A 15,504-nucleotide genomic window follows, 5' to 3' on the forward strand; every position below is an offset into this window, starting at 1 on the left:
GTATTGGAGTGATGCATCTAAAAGCCAAGGATTTCTGGCAAACACCGGAAGCTAGAAAGAGGCAAGGAAGGATTCTAGATTTCAGAGGGAGCATGGCCCCAGCGAAAACCTTGATTTCAAACTACGAGAATAAATTTCTGTTATTTTAAACCACCTAGTCTGTGGTACTTTGTTCCAGCTGTCCTATGAAATGAATACACCCCATTTGTGGGAATGAAGCACAGCACTGTGTTGGAATGTCCCCAGAGCTCTCAAGCTCCACCATGAACAGCTAGTCATGGATGTCAAAGCGCTGTAACTAGAGGTGATTGAAGGGGACAGCTGTTTCGCCATGAGAAATGGAAATAATCGTAACTAACATTTATTGAGGGCTTCATACCTTCCAGGCACACATGACCTACACTAGCTCATTTAACCCCAAACAACTCTTTGAATTAAATACTATTTCAATCCTCATTTTAGAAAAGAGAAAGCTGAGGCTCCCAGAGATGAAATAATTTGCCCAATGTATTACAGTAATGAGAAGAAGAGCCAGGATTTGAACCCAGTGGTACCTGACCCTAAAGCACCTGCTCTCCATGTCAGCTTGGGAGAAGAGTCTTGGTGAGCCCAGAGATCTCACCAAGGCGACTTTCTTTAAGAGTCAGAGGCTTAGTTCAGTCCGTTGTGCTGCAAGAGTGGGAAGCATGGCTCTGCAGTGACAAACACAGGAGTTTGGCATTTGCTCTTGCAGCTGCCAAAAAGAATTAAACCAAGTGAATGAAAGCACAGGAAAGGCAACAACAAAAATGCCAGCGCCAGCAGCAGCAGGAGGGAGGGCCCAATTACTACTGGTTGGAGTGTGAGGAAAATTAAAGTTGGTGATGGTTCAAGGTTCTGTTGAAATTCCAAAGCAGTGGGCTTGCATAACCATGAAACATGGAAATTAAAGTATTACTGATGCTCACACTGTTTATTTCAGGACTTCATTTTCTGTCTCGCTTTGTCTCAACAAGTCTCAATTCAGTCACGCACTAACCACCACAGAGAAAGGAAAAAAGATAGAGATGTGTGTGAATGTGTGTGTGTATAAAAATGTAAATAAATTAGGAACAGGGAAAACTACAAAAAGCATAATCTACTTTGCTTCTGGCTATGCCCATGAAAATTAGGAGAACTGAAACAAATTGCAACCACAATAAGGTCCCAACAAATTAAAAACATTTTTCAGGCAAAAGTTTTCTGAATTCACCAACCAAAGCATTGATAACTTCTGAATCCTTGACAATGACAGTCACTAGATACACTGAGCATTTCCTATGTCCCAGATGCGGACACAGTTAATCCCCATACGAACCTTCCAAAGAAAGCACGATTATCACCATATGGGAGAGGGAGAAACTGAGCTTACAAAACTGGAATAACTGGCACCAGGTAATAAAGCTACTAAGAGGAAGAAACAAGATTTGAAACCGGGGTTGACTGTCTGATCTGAAAGTTAGATCTCTAAGTCACCGTGTCATTTTTCTCCCGCTGTACTTCGGCCCTCTAGCTGATACTACCCACCCTGCATTGTTCAATGCCTTCCCTCCCCTTGGCACTTCTCATAGTTCTGTAAGTGCTACGTGTGTGTTAATGACTAATTGCACAGCTTTATTTTCTCAGACTAAAGATTTGCAAATCTTTGCAAATCAAATCAGCAAAAGCAACCCAAGCTTACCTTCCCACACACGTGATGACAATGCCTTCTTCAGTGTGTTTGTATTATACTTGAGGCAAACAATGGTTTTTCCCATAGCCTTTTCAGAGCAGAGCGACTGCACAAAATTTCAACTAAGGCTCCTGTTCAATTTTCCTAACAGTACTCACTAGCCAACTTGTAGTTTGAAAATTAAAAAAATAAAAATTATATCTGCACACCAAAATTTGATTTCATTTGGTTCCCTTAAACAAAAGAACAGGACAAAGATGGTTGTTGCTTACCCTGCCCTTCCCCATCACAGAGCAACACCAGTACAACACAGTAGGTCCCTGGGAGTATGGCAAAAGTAGATTGTTTTTATGCCTCGTCCTTTCAGAATATGGATAAAAGACTAAAAGATCAAATTCAGCAAAAGAAATGCCCTTAAGTAATAAGATCATCTTTTTTAAAAGTTCAGAAATTTTGTAAAGATTTACAAAAATGAAAAAAGTAAGAAAGTGAACTGGAAAACTTAATATACAGATTCTCAAGTTCAGTCTGAATAAACAATATTTGGAGAAAATTCTGCCTCACTGATCATGATACTTTCTGATCAATTGACAAAGATGGTTATAGAAAAAGAGTTCTGGGTCAGAGATGGTGCTAAATGTTCACCATATCCTGTTTCATATTCCTCATTCCTGAAAATAATAAAAAGCTGTATTTTCCCACCCCTCGAAGGGTGGTGAAGGCATATGATGAGTTCTAGCCAATAAATTGTGAACAGAAGTGACAAGTCACTTCCAGGATGAGGCGCCACATGGAGGAAATTCAATTCTCTATTGCCCTCCCTCAGTGATCAAGGAGGTCTCTTACCGAGATGCTAGAGACATAAAATCCCCTGCATTGTTGAGCTCTGGAAATGTTTCCCTGGAGAGTCACCAGAACCTGCAGGAGATTTCATGCAAGTGAGGTATATAATTCAACAGGAAAACCATTTGAGCCTGGTGTTTTCTTTGTGGAAAGGGTTTTAATAAGGAACTTTGTTTCTTTAATAAGTGGAGTGATATCTTGAAATTAAAGTATTACTGATGCTCACAATGTGTATTTCAGGATGCCATTCTCTATCTCACTTTGTCACATCAAATCTTGATTCAGTCATGCACTTACCACCATATTTATACAGGAAACATTGTCCATTTTTCTCTATTTTTAATCTTTTTTTTGTATTTCATTGACTATTTTACTCTTGTATTTATTGTTTCCTTCTTTCTACCTCTTTAGGATTTGCATTATTTTTTTTCCAGCTCCCTAAGGTGGAAAGGTCTTAAGGACTTCTTGGGTCATTGATATTAGACCCTTCTTTTTCAATATAAGCATTTAATATTCCATGTGTATTTGAAAAAAAGTACATTCTCCAGCTGTTGGCTGGAGTGTTTTGTGACAATTAGGTAAAGATGATTGATGGCATTGTTTATTGAAATCTATATCTGTAATATCTTTTTTCTTAAGTTGTCTTATTGATTGCTTAGAAGAGGGTATTAAGAATCTTTCGCTATAATTGTGGATTTTTCTATCTTTCCCTTTGATTCTGTCAATTTTTGTTTCAGGCATTTTGTAGTTCTGTTATTGATATTAGGTATACATATATGTCTTCCTGATGAATTGGCCCTTTCATCATTATGAAATATCCCTCTATCTCTGGGAATCTCTTGTCCTGACATATTCTTTGTCTGATATTGATAGTCACTCTAGCCTTCCATTTGCTTTCAACTTATCTGTGTTTTATATTTAAAGTACATATCTTACAGATAGAATGTAGTTGGGTCTTTTTAAAAATCTCATATGACAATGCCTTTTAACTGGAGTGCTTAGAGCATCTACACTTAATATCAGTTTTGAGATAGCTGGATTTAGGTCTACCATTTTACTATATGCTTTTTGGTTGTCCCCTCAATTTTTGTTCCTTAGTTCCTCCTTTTCTGCCTTCTTCTAGATTAACTGAATATTTTTAGAATTCAATTTTAATGTATATATTGAATTTTTATCAATATCTCTTTAATTTTTTGTTGTTGAGATTACAACATAAATCTTTGACTTTTTAGAGTCTACTTAGTGTTCATATTGCATTACTTCCCAAAAAATGTAAGAGGCTTGCAAATATATATGGCCATTTACTTCTTTCCTTTGTCCTTTATGCTAAATTTGTCACATGCATTACATCTATATACATTGCAAAACTCCATAATAAATTATTGTAATTTTTACTTTTTTTAATTAAGAGGAAAATATTGTCTATTATATTTGACATTATATTTATGAAGTCCAGGGCTCTTCATTTCTTCAGGAAGACCTGAGTTCCCATCTGGGATCATTTTTTTTCATCTTGAAGAACTCCCTTTAGCACTTTTTATAGTGTGGGTTTGCTGGTGACAAACTCTCCTACTTTCTTTTTATCTGAAAATGTTTTTGTTTTGATTTCATTCTTTTTTTTCAGCTTTATTAAGGCGTAATTCATTCCTGAAGAATATTTTTACTCGATATAAAGTTCTGCTTTGAGAGTTTTTTCTATGTAGCCCTTAGAAATGTTGTTCCACTCTTTTCTGGCCTTCACTGTGACTTATGAGAAGTCACAAATGGTTTTAATCAAATTGTTCACCTGAATGCCTGTGTCTTTTTTCCTCTGCCTGCTTTCCAGATTTTCTCTTTATCTTTGCTTTCAGCAGTTTGACTATGATATGCATAGTTGATTTTCTTTGCATTTATATCGTTCTCATTCACAGAACTTTTTGAATCTAAAATTAATTTTTAAAAAATTTTTATTAATTTAGGTAATTTCAGTAATTGTTTCCTCAAATTGTTTTCTCTATTATCTATTTCCTCTTTTTATGAGGCTACAATTAGGCCTTTTGAAATTGTCCCACTGGGCCCTAAGACTTTGTTCTTTCTTTTTAAAAAACTGTTTTTTCCTCTGTTGTTTAGATTGGATAATTTAAACTCATCTATTTCTATGCTTACTATCTTTTTGTTCTATCACTTCCAACCTGCTCTTAAGCCCATCAGTGATTTTTTTTTTATTCCAGATATTTTATTTTTCAGTTCTAGAAGCTATATTGATTTTTTATAGCTTGTATTTCTCTCTTAGGATTTCATACCTTTTCAATAATTATGAACATACTTTTCTTATTTTTTGCTTTTTATTTTAATTTTTTTGGCTGCGTCAGGTCTTAGTTGTGGCACTTGGGATCTTTGCTGAGGCATGCAGGATCTTTCGTTGTGGCGCAAGGACTTCTCTCTAGTTGTGGTGTGCAGGTTCCAGGGCACATGGGCTCTGTAGTTTGCAGCAGGAGGGCTCTCTAGTTGAGCCATGCGGGCTCAGTAGTTGTGGTGAGCAGGCTTAGTTGCCCCGCAGCATGTGGGATCTTAGCTCCCTGACCAGGGATCGAACACACGTCCCCTGCATTGGAAGGTGGATTCTTTACCACTGGACCACCAGGGATGTCCCTGAACATAGTTTTCTTTATTTATTTATTTTTTAGCATAGTTGTAATAGTTGCTTTAAAATCCTTGCCTGCTGATTTCAAACTTAATTTTTTTTCTGGATATTGTGATTTTTTTTTTTTTTTTTTTTTGTGGAGACTCTGGATTATGTTATTTCCTTCAAAGAGTATTAATCATTTTATAGCAGATAGTTAAACTGGCTGGAACTCAAACTACAAATTCTTTCTACCCTGCACTCGACAGCAGCAGACTCTCTTTTCCATTCTTTTAGCCTTTGCTATGTTGTTTGGAGTCTGTTTTTGAAGCCAGAAGTCTGATGATTTTCTAGCTAAGTCTGATGATTTTCAGCCCTACAGAGTTTATACTGGGGACTGCTGTCACCTTAAGAGTATTTAAAGATTTGGAAACTCACTCAGCGTTCTTCCCTTCTTCTAAGTGTTGACTCCACTCTAGTATTTTCCTGGTTTGGTCATTTTCAAGAGCCTTCAGGTATTAGTTCTTTAAATTTCATCCAGTGTTTACAAGTATTACTTGCTGTAGGGTTAGTCCAATAGGACCTACTTGGCTATTTTGAGAAGTAACACCTCCCATGAGTGAGGAATAAGCTTTGTGTTACCTACCGGTATTAGGAAGTGACTTGTACTGCAGCATGATTTAGGCTGTCTTGACTACTACAAGGTACCAACTACAGTATTTTTGTTTTTATTTTTAAATAATACAGTTTGTTTTGGAAGCAGAGCTTCTTGAGTTTTTATATAAGGTTTTTAAAAGTATAATGTCATTTTTATTGGCTTTCATAAATTTGCTGTGGGACATTGATCTTGCAAAATAAAATGTTAGTCATGGTACTTTTCACAAGAGTAACCCTGGCAAAGTTAATAGATTATTTTATTCAACACTGATTTTCTTAATATTAGTACCATACTTTCCTGCCCATTGAGATAGCCTAAATTTTTTTCCTCACAATTTAAATTATTCTAGACATTTTATATTTTTAAAACTTAAAGCTTTAAACCAAACCAGCTAATTGTTCATGTAAGTATTTTATTTCATTATAGAATGATGCTGCACTGCTTTCCCTCTCTATAATCTCTGTCTACTCCTTCCAGTCACAGGAGCCTGGACTAATAAAGCTAATTTCATTTCAAACAATCCAACAGAATTATAATAGTAATTAAATAGCTTTTGCTTTGAGCTTTTATTTAACATTCACTGATAAATTATCAAACCCCCACTATTCACAAATCTATCATTTCCCTCCAATCTTTGACAGGTGAGGGTAGGACTACCTGGGGTTCACATATTCACTGTTAGTAAATAAAACATGCAGTGTCTAGGAAATTATATAATATTGTCCAACTTCACACATTGGGATCATATACTTTAACTTATAAAAAAATTCTTCAGACAAGTTGGGGATTTAGGTAATTGCCCAAATTCTCTAATGGATCCAAGAATCTCAATTCTCCATTCTTAAATATCTTCCTGTAATTTAAGAAAAACAGAGAAGTTTTGTTCCCATTTATTGCCTATCTCTTCTTCCATTCATTCATTTACTCTATGTCCTTTTTGTTTCTCACCCCTGTGGTCCCACCTTTTCTGGTTGGTTGTCAGTGCTGCTCCCAATGGCTCCCTACTTCAATGGCACAGGTTATTATAGGTTCTTTTTTTTTTTAATAGGAAAAGAGTAGAAGAGAAAGCAAACTTATTCTGCTCTCAGTGTGTGCGGTCAGTGAGAACATTTTTTTCACACCGCCTTGATTAATTATTCTATTAGCATTATGCAAGCAAGTCTGAACCCTTCTCATATTCTCACCTGGTATGTCTTCTAACCTGACAGAAGAAAGGAGAAGGAGAAAAAACTAAAACATTATGACACCTACACCAGGTGTTGCAATAGGTACAGTGGAGCAGTGGTGAATGAAAGCTCAGTCTAGTGGAAAGTCAAGTATATATACAAATAATTCTAACATAATGTGGAATAGATCAGGGCTGCAGGATTTACAACATTATCAAGTACTGGGAAAGGAGTATAACTCTGTTACTTTGCCTAGAGGGTTTCAGAAAGTTTTAAACACAAGGATATGACATTTGAACTGAATTGAACTGAATCACACCATTAGCCCTTAGTATGACAATTCTTTCTACCTGCAGCATCCTTTCTCAACTCTTTCTTTGCATGACTGACACTATCCTTCAGGCATTTGCCTAAGTGTTACCCAGTTACAAGAATCTTCATGATCACACCTTCAGTGATGATAAACTCTACCACTCTCTATCACAGCTCCCTCTTAATTTTCTTCCTACAGTTAATCACCTCTTTATTGATGATGTATTTAATCATTTCTTGGCATTCATTCATTTATTGTCTGTTTCACCAACTTGAATGTAGGCTCCATGAGGGTAGGAATCTGTATCTTAGTCGCTATTATATTCCTGGTGCCTAGCCTCATGTCTGGCACATAGCAAGTGCTGGATAAATTTGGTCAAATTAATTTTAATCTAGCTGTGTGTTTGTATGTCTATCATCTCCATTAGATTGTGAACCTCTAAATAGAAGCCAGTTGTAATCATTTTGCAAGTTCTTTTTTGTACAGCAATCCCTCCTGCCCTCTCATACGTGGTAGGTGCTCAATAGGTTCTTCGTGCATAAATAAATACACAGATTATTCCATTATCCACTACTTTTATTGGAAGGAAGGTTAAAAAAACATTCTAGGCTGGAATTTTAAAAAATTTTTCAGAAAGTTTAAGGAAAAAATAAGTTGTGTTACTCCAGCTTAAGCAAAAACGGTTCTGCCATCTCACAGGAAGAAAGACAATCTTTGAGACCACTTTCTATATTTTATTGGGGATAAAATAGTGACAAGATGAAACATTCAAGAATGTAACCAATAAATAGAACGCTGTTGAAAATGTTTTGATTTTTATCCTTGGACTTATCTTGGTATATTAGCAGTTTACAAGGTGACAAGAGATGACATTTCCTCCCTGCCAATGTTTGGTACGTTCTCTTTGCCTGAAATGTGGCAAACATCTTGAATTTATGCCTTGATGTCTCAATTTTAACTTCACGAGGCCCTTCAAGTGGCAATTCTACCAGCATGAAGATGAGTCAGAGCCAACAGAAGTATAAACTTTTAAGAGTAAGCACTGATTTAAGTAAGCACTGATTTTAAAATCAGTAAGTCTGATTTTAAAACCTATACTTGCCCGTAATAAAACTGTTTTTTAGTTTTATGCCTTAGTAGGACTTTTTAAAGTCTAGTACCCATTTCCTGTCATAATAATCTTGGAGTCCTTGACCAGGGCTAAAGAAACCGCTATAAAGGTCAACTGAATGATAATTAAACATCTGGCCAGAGCCTTTGCTGTTGAGTCCATTCAAAATGAACAAATATTGAATACCTACTATTGGCACAGCCAGAATCAAATAGATATCACTGGTTCCGTCATTGTGTGCAGTCTGGTGGGAGATGCTGGCATCAAAGCAGGCAATTACAGTTCCACATGGTGAAGGCTAGAACAGGATATACGTGTGATGCCATGATAGCTCTTAGGAGGGGCACCTAATCTACACACAACCAGGAAGAGCATTCCCCAGCTGCACGTCAAATGCTATAAAAGATATCTTGATGCTGGTTTATTTTTTCCAGAATAATCTGTACCTTCAGAGTAGCTTTTCTTTAAGCATTGCCATCACACTCTTATTTACTGAATTTTATCCTTAGAAAACTCAGTGGTAATGGATAGTCAATCTATCCTATGTCTAAATTAAGCTGGTGCTCACATAACAAAGCCACCTCTGAACTCCAGGTTATGAGAGTTCCCTGCTGCTAAAAAGACACATGTTTAGGCTAGTTTTGTCGCTCAATAACTAATCTTCAGTGTGTGAGAACCAAGACTGATCTGCTTTATATCTCCAGAGTAATTATTATAGCAAGTATCTGGTGCATCAAAATTTTTGAATTGGTGGGGTCTGAATTTATGAGATGAACTAAACTTGATACAGAAAAGCAATTAAATTTTGTAAAGCATAGGTAAGAAAGAAAAGCTTAAACCACATCAGAATAATACCAAGCTCTTATGTGGCATATCTGGAGAAGTTGCAAGGTAGAGATCTCATGGAGATACTGGCCATTGGAGATAATATGGTCAGATTAAAAAATTCTACCTACCCTACTCACATGACCCACTAGTACTGAGCACTCACTCTCTCCCAGCAACCAGGGTGATTATAGCTTATTGTATGTATTGGCTTAGATGTTTTTCTTTACTATTAGACTGAGAGTTTCTTGACAGTTGGGATCAACTGGTGGTGCAGTTGAATCCTAACACCTAACATAGTAGTAACTTGACTGTGGTACATAAGGCAGGTTCGATCAACCTGTATTTGACAGTATTAATTATACTGTCAAATAATTAATTGATTGGTTGAACAATTAATTAAAAATGCTGAACATTAAGCAAATTGAATAGCTCCCTGAAGACAGCTATCTCTGTGGACTGTTTTGTTCACGTTTGATTCCAGAGCACCTAAAGACGTTCAATACATTTTTGTTGAATGAGTGAGCAGAGTCACTCATGTCTAAGTACAGTAATGTAGATGTGTCTCTACAGACAAAAGTTTATCAACAGAGTGAGAATCTTGCAGATATCTAAAAGATGCTTAGAGTTGCAGGAAGAACCCATAGAGGCTACTTAATTCAAATTCTTATGTGTTGGTTGAAGAAGCAGCAGCTTCCTTTACCTGGATATTCCCTTTGCTTGTCCACTCTGGTTATGAACTTCAGGAACAAGCAGAGGAAAGTATATCTTGCGTGAGCAGAAGAATAAGAAATAGGGTTTTTCAGCCTCCAACCGAGAAACATAGTTTACTTATTTAGGATGGAATTTTATTTGCACGTCAAGATCTATCCAGCCAGGATTAGAGCCATGTGAGAAAGAAAAAAAAAAATCCCAGCCATCACAGCACTGGCAAAAAAACACATTTTCACAGGTTAGCAATAAAGCAAAATATTTTTCATTCTTGCCTCAAATTTTTGGCACAGTCAGGGGACAATTTTCTCAAATAGACGGGAAGAGCAAAGAGGATGGCAATATGTAAGTGGAGTGGTCATAAACACTGGAAAAGGATGAATATTCTAGATGCTGGTCAAAGGCCTGATGTTTTGAGGCGTCCTTAGCAGGGTTTCTTGCTTGCTTTCCGTGTCTGTTTCTTTCTTTCCTTTTTACTGAAAGGCATATTTTCCTATCCATTAAGATTTATAGTTTTCTGCCAACTACTTTACTGGAACAAGTTTTCCCTTTAATTTAACAATGCACATATTAGACTGTAATGTACCCATAAAAACTTCTCGGATAGTGCATTTCTTTAGGACTCAAGACAAATAGAAATGCAGTATATGCCATTTGAAAGCAAGTATGGCTCCCACTTATTTATTAGGCGAGTGTGTTGGTGCCACCGTCGTTTCACCAGGAGGTAAAATTCAATAAATTAAAACATCTCCAGGTTGGGACAAGCATATAATCTAATGGTTTTCCAGAAAAATAGGACTGTCATTGACTTCTCTGGCTCATTTGATCTTCTGTATGGCTTACCCGTTAGCTGGGCTCCAAGAAATCCATCTTCATTTTCCCATCATTGCCAGACCCATGGACTTGGTGGCATTCGCCATAGCGCTCTAAAACAATGAAGGTTTAAAAAAGGGATTTAAAAAGAGAGAAAATTTCTTAATCATGCTTTCGTAACTTTTGGTGAACAGTTGGTTTAAATTTCCAAATCACTCTTTTCAAAAGGATAGTATCAAAACACATGCAAAAAATAAAAGTCTAAATAAAGCACAATAAATTATTTCACTGCTAAGGTATTAGATTTCAAAGAGAGAAAAGAGTACACATAAGGATATTAGAGTGGACTCTATTGGATCTTTGGGAATTGCTGTCAGATATTGATGAAAACAGAGAGACTGTAGGAGATCAGATAAAAGAGAGAAATGATTACATTTGGAAGAACAATGTGGAGTACGTGGCCAACAGAGATTTCAAATGTAAGCTAATAGCAACCCACGAAAGAACAAAGTTGGAGCCAGTCCCACATCTTTAACCACATTTACAATCATTCAGCATCTGTAAAAATTTTTACATAGCATTTTTCCTCATTTCAAAATTTTCAAAATACATATTTAATAGGTTTAGCATGTCAGTCAGTCATTTCATCCACGGGCAGTGAAAAGGATTTGTGTTTTTTAAAAATGATCTGGGTTTTGATGCCGCTGCCCTTTCAGCTCTGTCCCAGCCAGCTGTAATCACGGCTGATTCACAGCCCAGAGATGCTGTAAACAATGTGTTCTGTACATTTCAGCATCCACGCTGCTGAGAAAACCCATCATCTCATACTTTCATCTTCTTTCTCCCAAGTTTCACACCCCAGCAACCTGGAACAGAGGGAGTGAATTTTCAAATTGCTTACTGTTCTCCTTACCTTACCAAAAATCACCAAAGAGAAAAAAAAGATAAAGATTTTCCCAAAACATGTTTTCCTATCTGATAGGAATATTAACCGTTATATTCAAAATGATCAAAGATGACTCAAACTGAAACAAAATTTGAGAAAATAATAATTGAAAAGCCAGCTGGGACAGTAATCGGGAAATTGAGCTGGGTCGGCCAGTTCTGCAAAGGCAGGGTTGTCAAGTGCACCTGGACTGAAAGCCCCGTTTGTGATGATCTCATTATACTAAGACAACCTGAAGTGGTCACAGCATGAGTGGTTGTCTGTTTCATTTCAACTATATAGATGTTACTTCATCACAAGATGCAAGCTTTCCAAAGTGCCCCCAGTTGCATTCCATCCTTTCTTTCTATCCCTAGTTGTCTGTATTTACACCAAGTCAACAATTGAAAAGAAAAAAGATAGTATTAATAGATGTCAAAGGCATGCTAGAAGGGCATTCTGAACCAATTAATTAATAGCATAGATCCTACTCCTCCTATAGCTTAGGATCAATTACAACAGAGATTTGCTTCTGGATGGAGCATCAGTACCTCTATTATGGGGTAAGAGCACCTCAATTAATAGCTGATTGTCTTTGAACTGGAGAGCTTTCCTATCTTTGTGGGCAATAGAAAAGAAATACAAGAGAAATTTGTAGGTGAAAACCTCTCAACGTTACCCAAATTGTACTATCATTTATAAACCCTAAACTGATTTGATATCAAAACTTTGGTGTTGCATAAACAGAGTTTTGGAAAGCTTTTCCACTCAGCTCATTTCATCTGCCATCTGTAACAACTCCATATTGACTCCATATTTATGTGACTCTATATTCCAGAGGTTTATAACAGAATACTGTGACTTGCCGTTGAATTACAAAAAGAATTATGCAAATATGGTATAACACAGAGCATTTCCTTAGTGGAGATAGTTTAGGAAGGGGGTTTATTTTCCTGATTTGCCTTCTCAGATATAAAGTCTTCCCAATTTTACTGGAAGTAGAAAACATAGCTCAGGGTAGTACAGCATTATTAGAACATTTACATCTGTTGGTACTTTTCAGTAATAACCCTGGGACAGATTTTTGAATTTGTTTCAATCTTGATTAGAGTTGACAAAATGAACAACAAAAAATATTTCTACACAATGGCAAATCCTTATTGAAAATAATACTGTTTTAGTTTGAAAAAAAAAAAGATTTTTCAAGGATAGCCTTCCACTTCATATTTTGAAAGAAAAAAAAAAAAGTACTAGCGAGAATTAGTGTCTTCCTCACAAGAAGTTACATTTTCATCTGAGATGATTTAGGTGGCATGATGGTAGGGATACGGGCAAAATAACCTTTTAGTTAAAATGTCTTGCAATTCTATAATGAATTGATGTCATGGCTCTTTGGGTGTTTTTCTTCCCGGGGTCTCTTATCACCTTCTAATTTCTAGATAACAATCTAATGTTGTGGTTAAGTAAAAGTGCTCTGGGGTGAGACATCTTGGGCCTGAGATCTCAACCAATTCCTTACTAACTGTGAAATTAGCAAGTTACTCAACTTTCCTTAGCCTCAGTTTCCTTAACTATAAAATAGTGGCCATATTCCTTCCATCATAAAATTGTTGTGAAATTGAGACAATGTGTAAAAAATGTTTCACTCACTGCCAAGTATATAGTAATTGTACTATATGTAATATTAAATTGGCAAAATTTTTATAAGAAGAGAGTGATTATCTGCTGCTTAGCAATCTGGCTAAGGAAAACTATAAGCCTTGTAAAGTATGGAAGCTCTTTTCCCCCCAGGACAAGACCCTCAGACTTCCAGCACGTGGTTACTGCGCATGACCTCTTCCTACACCCAGTCACTATGTTATTACTATTTTATCAAGTAAGTTAAAACTTCTCTCCTCTTAAACCCACACACTCCTCAATGGTCTAAGTTCTCCATACCTTAATGGGAAGAAGGACTTTCTCCCAATGTTTTATTTTGTTTTCACTCTACCCTAATGACCACTCCTCAAATCCAAGTTTATTATCCTGGAACTATTATTGTTGTAAATCAAATTCCAAAGAAAAGCAGTATCAGTAGATTTCTTTTCACTTCATGTATTATCGAACAATATGAAACATAGATCTAACAAAAACACATGTCCTCAATCTGTGAAGAAATGCCCCTAGGTTGACCTGCAGATTTGGTTTCATATCACTGACTCCTCTAAGAAAAAGAAACAAAATAAGAACAGAGTGCCCCTGCTGATTATCTTTGAAGAACCTCCCTCATGTGATGGAGATGTGTTCGGCTGTAAGAGGTTTTTCAAATGGGTGTTGTTTAGTTGGTTTCTTATTATTAAATTGTCTTTTATTCACTTTAAGGGTGTGACAGATAAAAAATACTCAGCTTTCAAAAGCTAACAGGTATCAGTTATCTATTGCTACATAAAAAAACTACCCCAAAACATACTGACTTACAGGAGTGACCATTTTATTTGCTTATTGTTCTATATGTCAGCCATTTGGGCTGGGCTCAACTGCCAGGTTCTTCTCCTTCTGTTACCTAGGGTCACTTATGCAGCTGTAGTCATCCAGTGATGAAACTGGAGTGTTACGGGCTACTTTGGCCTCACTGACATTTCTGGAGATTAGTGGTAACCCTTGGCTGGGACACATGTCTCCAGTAGGAGAGCTGGGCTGGTGGTTAGTTTCCAGAGTACAAGAGCACACACTGCAAGACCTCCTGAGAATTAGGTTCACACACCATCCCTTCTACTGCATTCTGTTGGTCAAGGAAAGTCATGTGGCCAAGACCAGGGGCATGTATACACAGAGAGGAATCATAGCAGCTATGTTGCAAATATCTTACCATGCCACACAAACCTTTGTAAGAATAAATTAAGCCATGTTTAATTTCTACTCAGCTTCCTGATTCATTTAGCTGATTTTTTTTCTTACTATACTCTGTGTGCCAGGTGCTACTGATACAGCTCTTGCTCTAAGTGATTTCACCTCTGCCAGAGAAGGAAGTTTAGTAGATTTCCTGGATGGTGAGTGGCCCAATGACCACGTGATGCGATTAGTTGTGTTCAGCTGAACTGCTGAACCTGGCCAGTCATTGCAGAGATGTGTGTCATTCATCACAAAATGGACTGGGCAAGAAAGATTACACGTGTTGTTTATAAACCCAACCTCATTACTTCATGACAACAAATGAATAGAATCAAGCAAATCACGAAATACTTTTTTCTTTTTTTTTTTGCTAAGACTGAGTTAATTATATTGTCATCACACTTGAATGACAGAACAGGTTTTTGATCCCCATTTGAAGCAGATTAGGGTGGTAGTTAAGAACTTGGCTATACAAAAGAAAAAATATATATATATAATGTCTCCACATTTTCATCATAAAATACAGGCTATACTAAAATCTATCTCATACAATTATATTGTGGAATAGAGAAAAGAAAATGCAAAGTGTATAAAAATCTTCATCTTCATTTATAACAGTATTATTTTATAACTAATGAAGAAAAACCACCCTCTTTTAGAACTGTTTGTGGAAAGATCCAGAATCTAAACTTACCTATGTGTCCACAGTTTCTCTCCTTTACCCTCTACCTTTCAAGGATCTTGGAAAACCAAACAAAAATTAATAGAAGAAGGTAGTAGATGTAGTATACTGGTTTGAATTGGGAATCAACTTTCTTTTCTTGAAACATTTTTTTTACTGGATGCAACATGAAGAAAAAAGTGTGTGTGTGTGTGTGTGTGTATTTACTACTGATGTTAGCAAATGACTTTTGATTTTCTTTCTTTCTGATAGAAACTCTGCTTTCTTGTAATAGATGTTTTTTTTAATCCCTTA

General features: G+C 36.5%; 1 long non-coding RNA gene across 2 annotated transcripts in view; it reads right to left on the bottom strand.

Moving 5' to 3' along the window:
- LOC133087724 (uncharacterized) overlaps nucleotides 1-15,504 on the bottom strand; it is a 232,671-nt gene that overhangs the window by 39,233 nt on the left and 177,934 nt on the right. For both annotated transcript variants that reach the window (XR_009700439.1, XR_009700438.1), the window contains exon 3: nucleotides 10,763-10,845. This is a non-coding gene — a long non-coding RNA (uncharacterized LOC133087724). The remainder of the gene's footprint in view (nucleotides 1-10,762; nucleotides 10,846-15,504) is intronic.

Source organism: Eubalaena glacialis, chromosome 3 (assembly GCF_028564815.1).
Source record: "Eubalaena glacialis isolate mEubGla1 chromosome 3, mEubGla1.1.hap2.+ XY, whole genome shotgun sequence".
NCBI lineage: Eukaryota > Metazoa > Chordata > Mammalia > Artiodactyla > Balaenidae > Eubalaena > Eubalaena glacialis.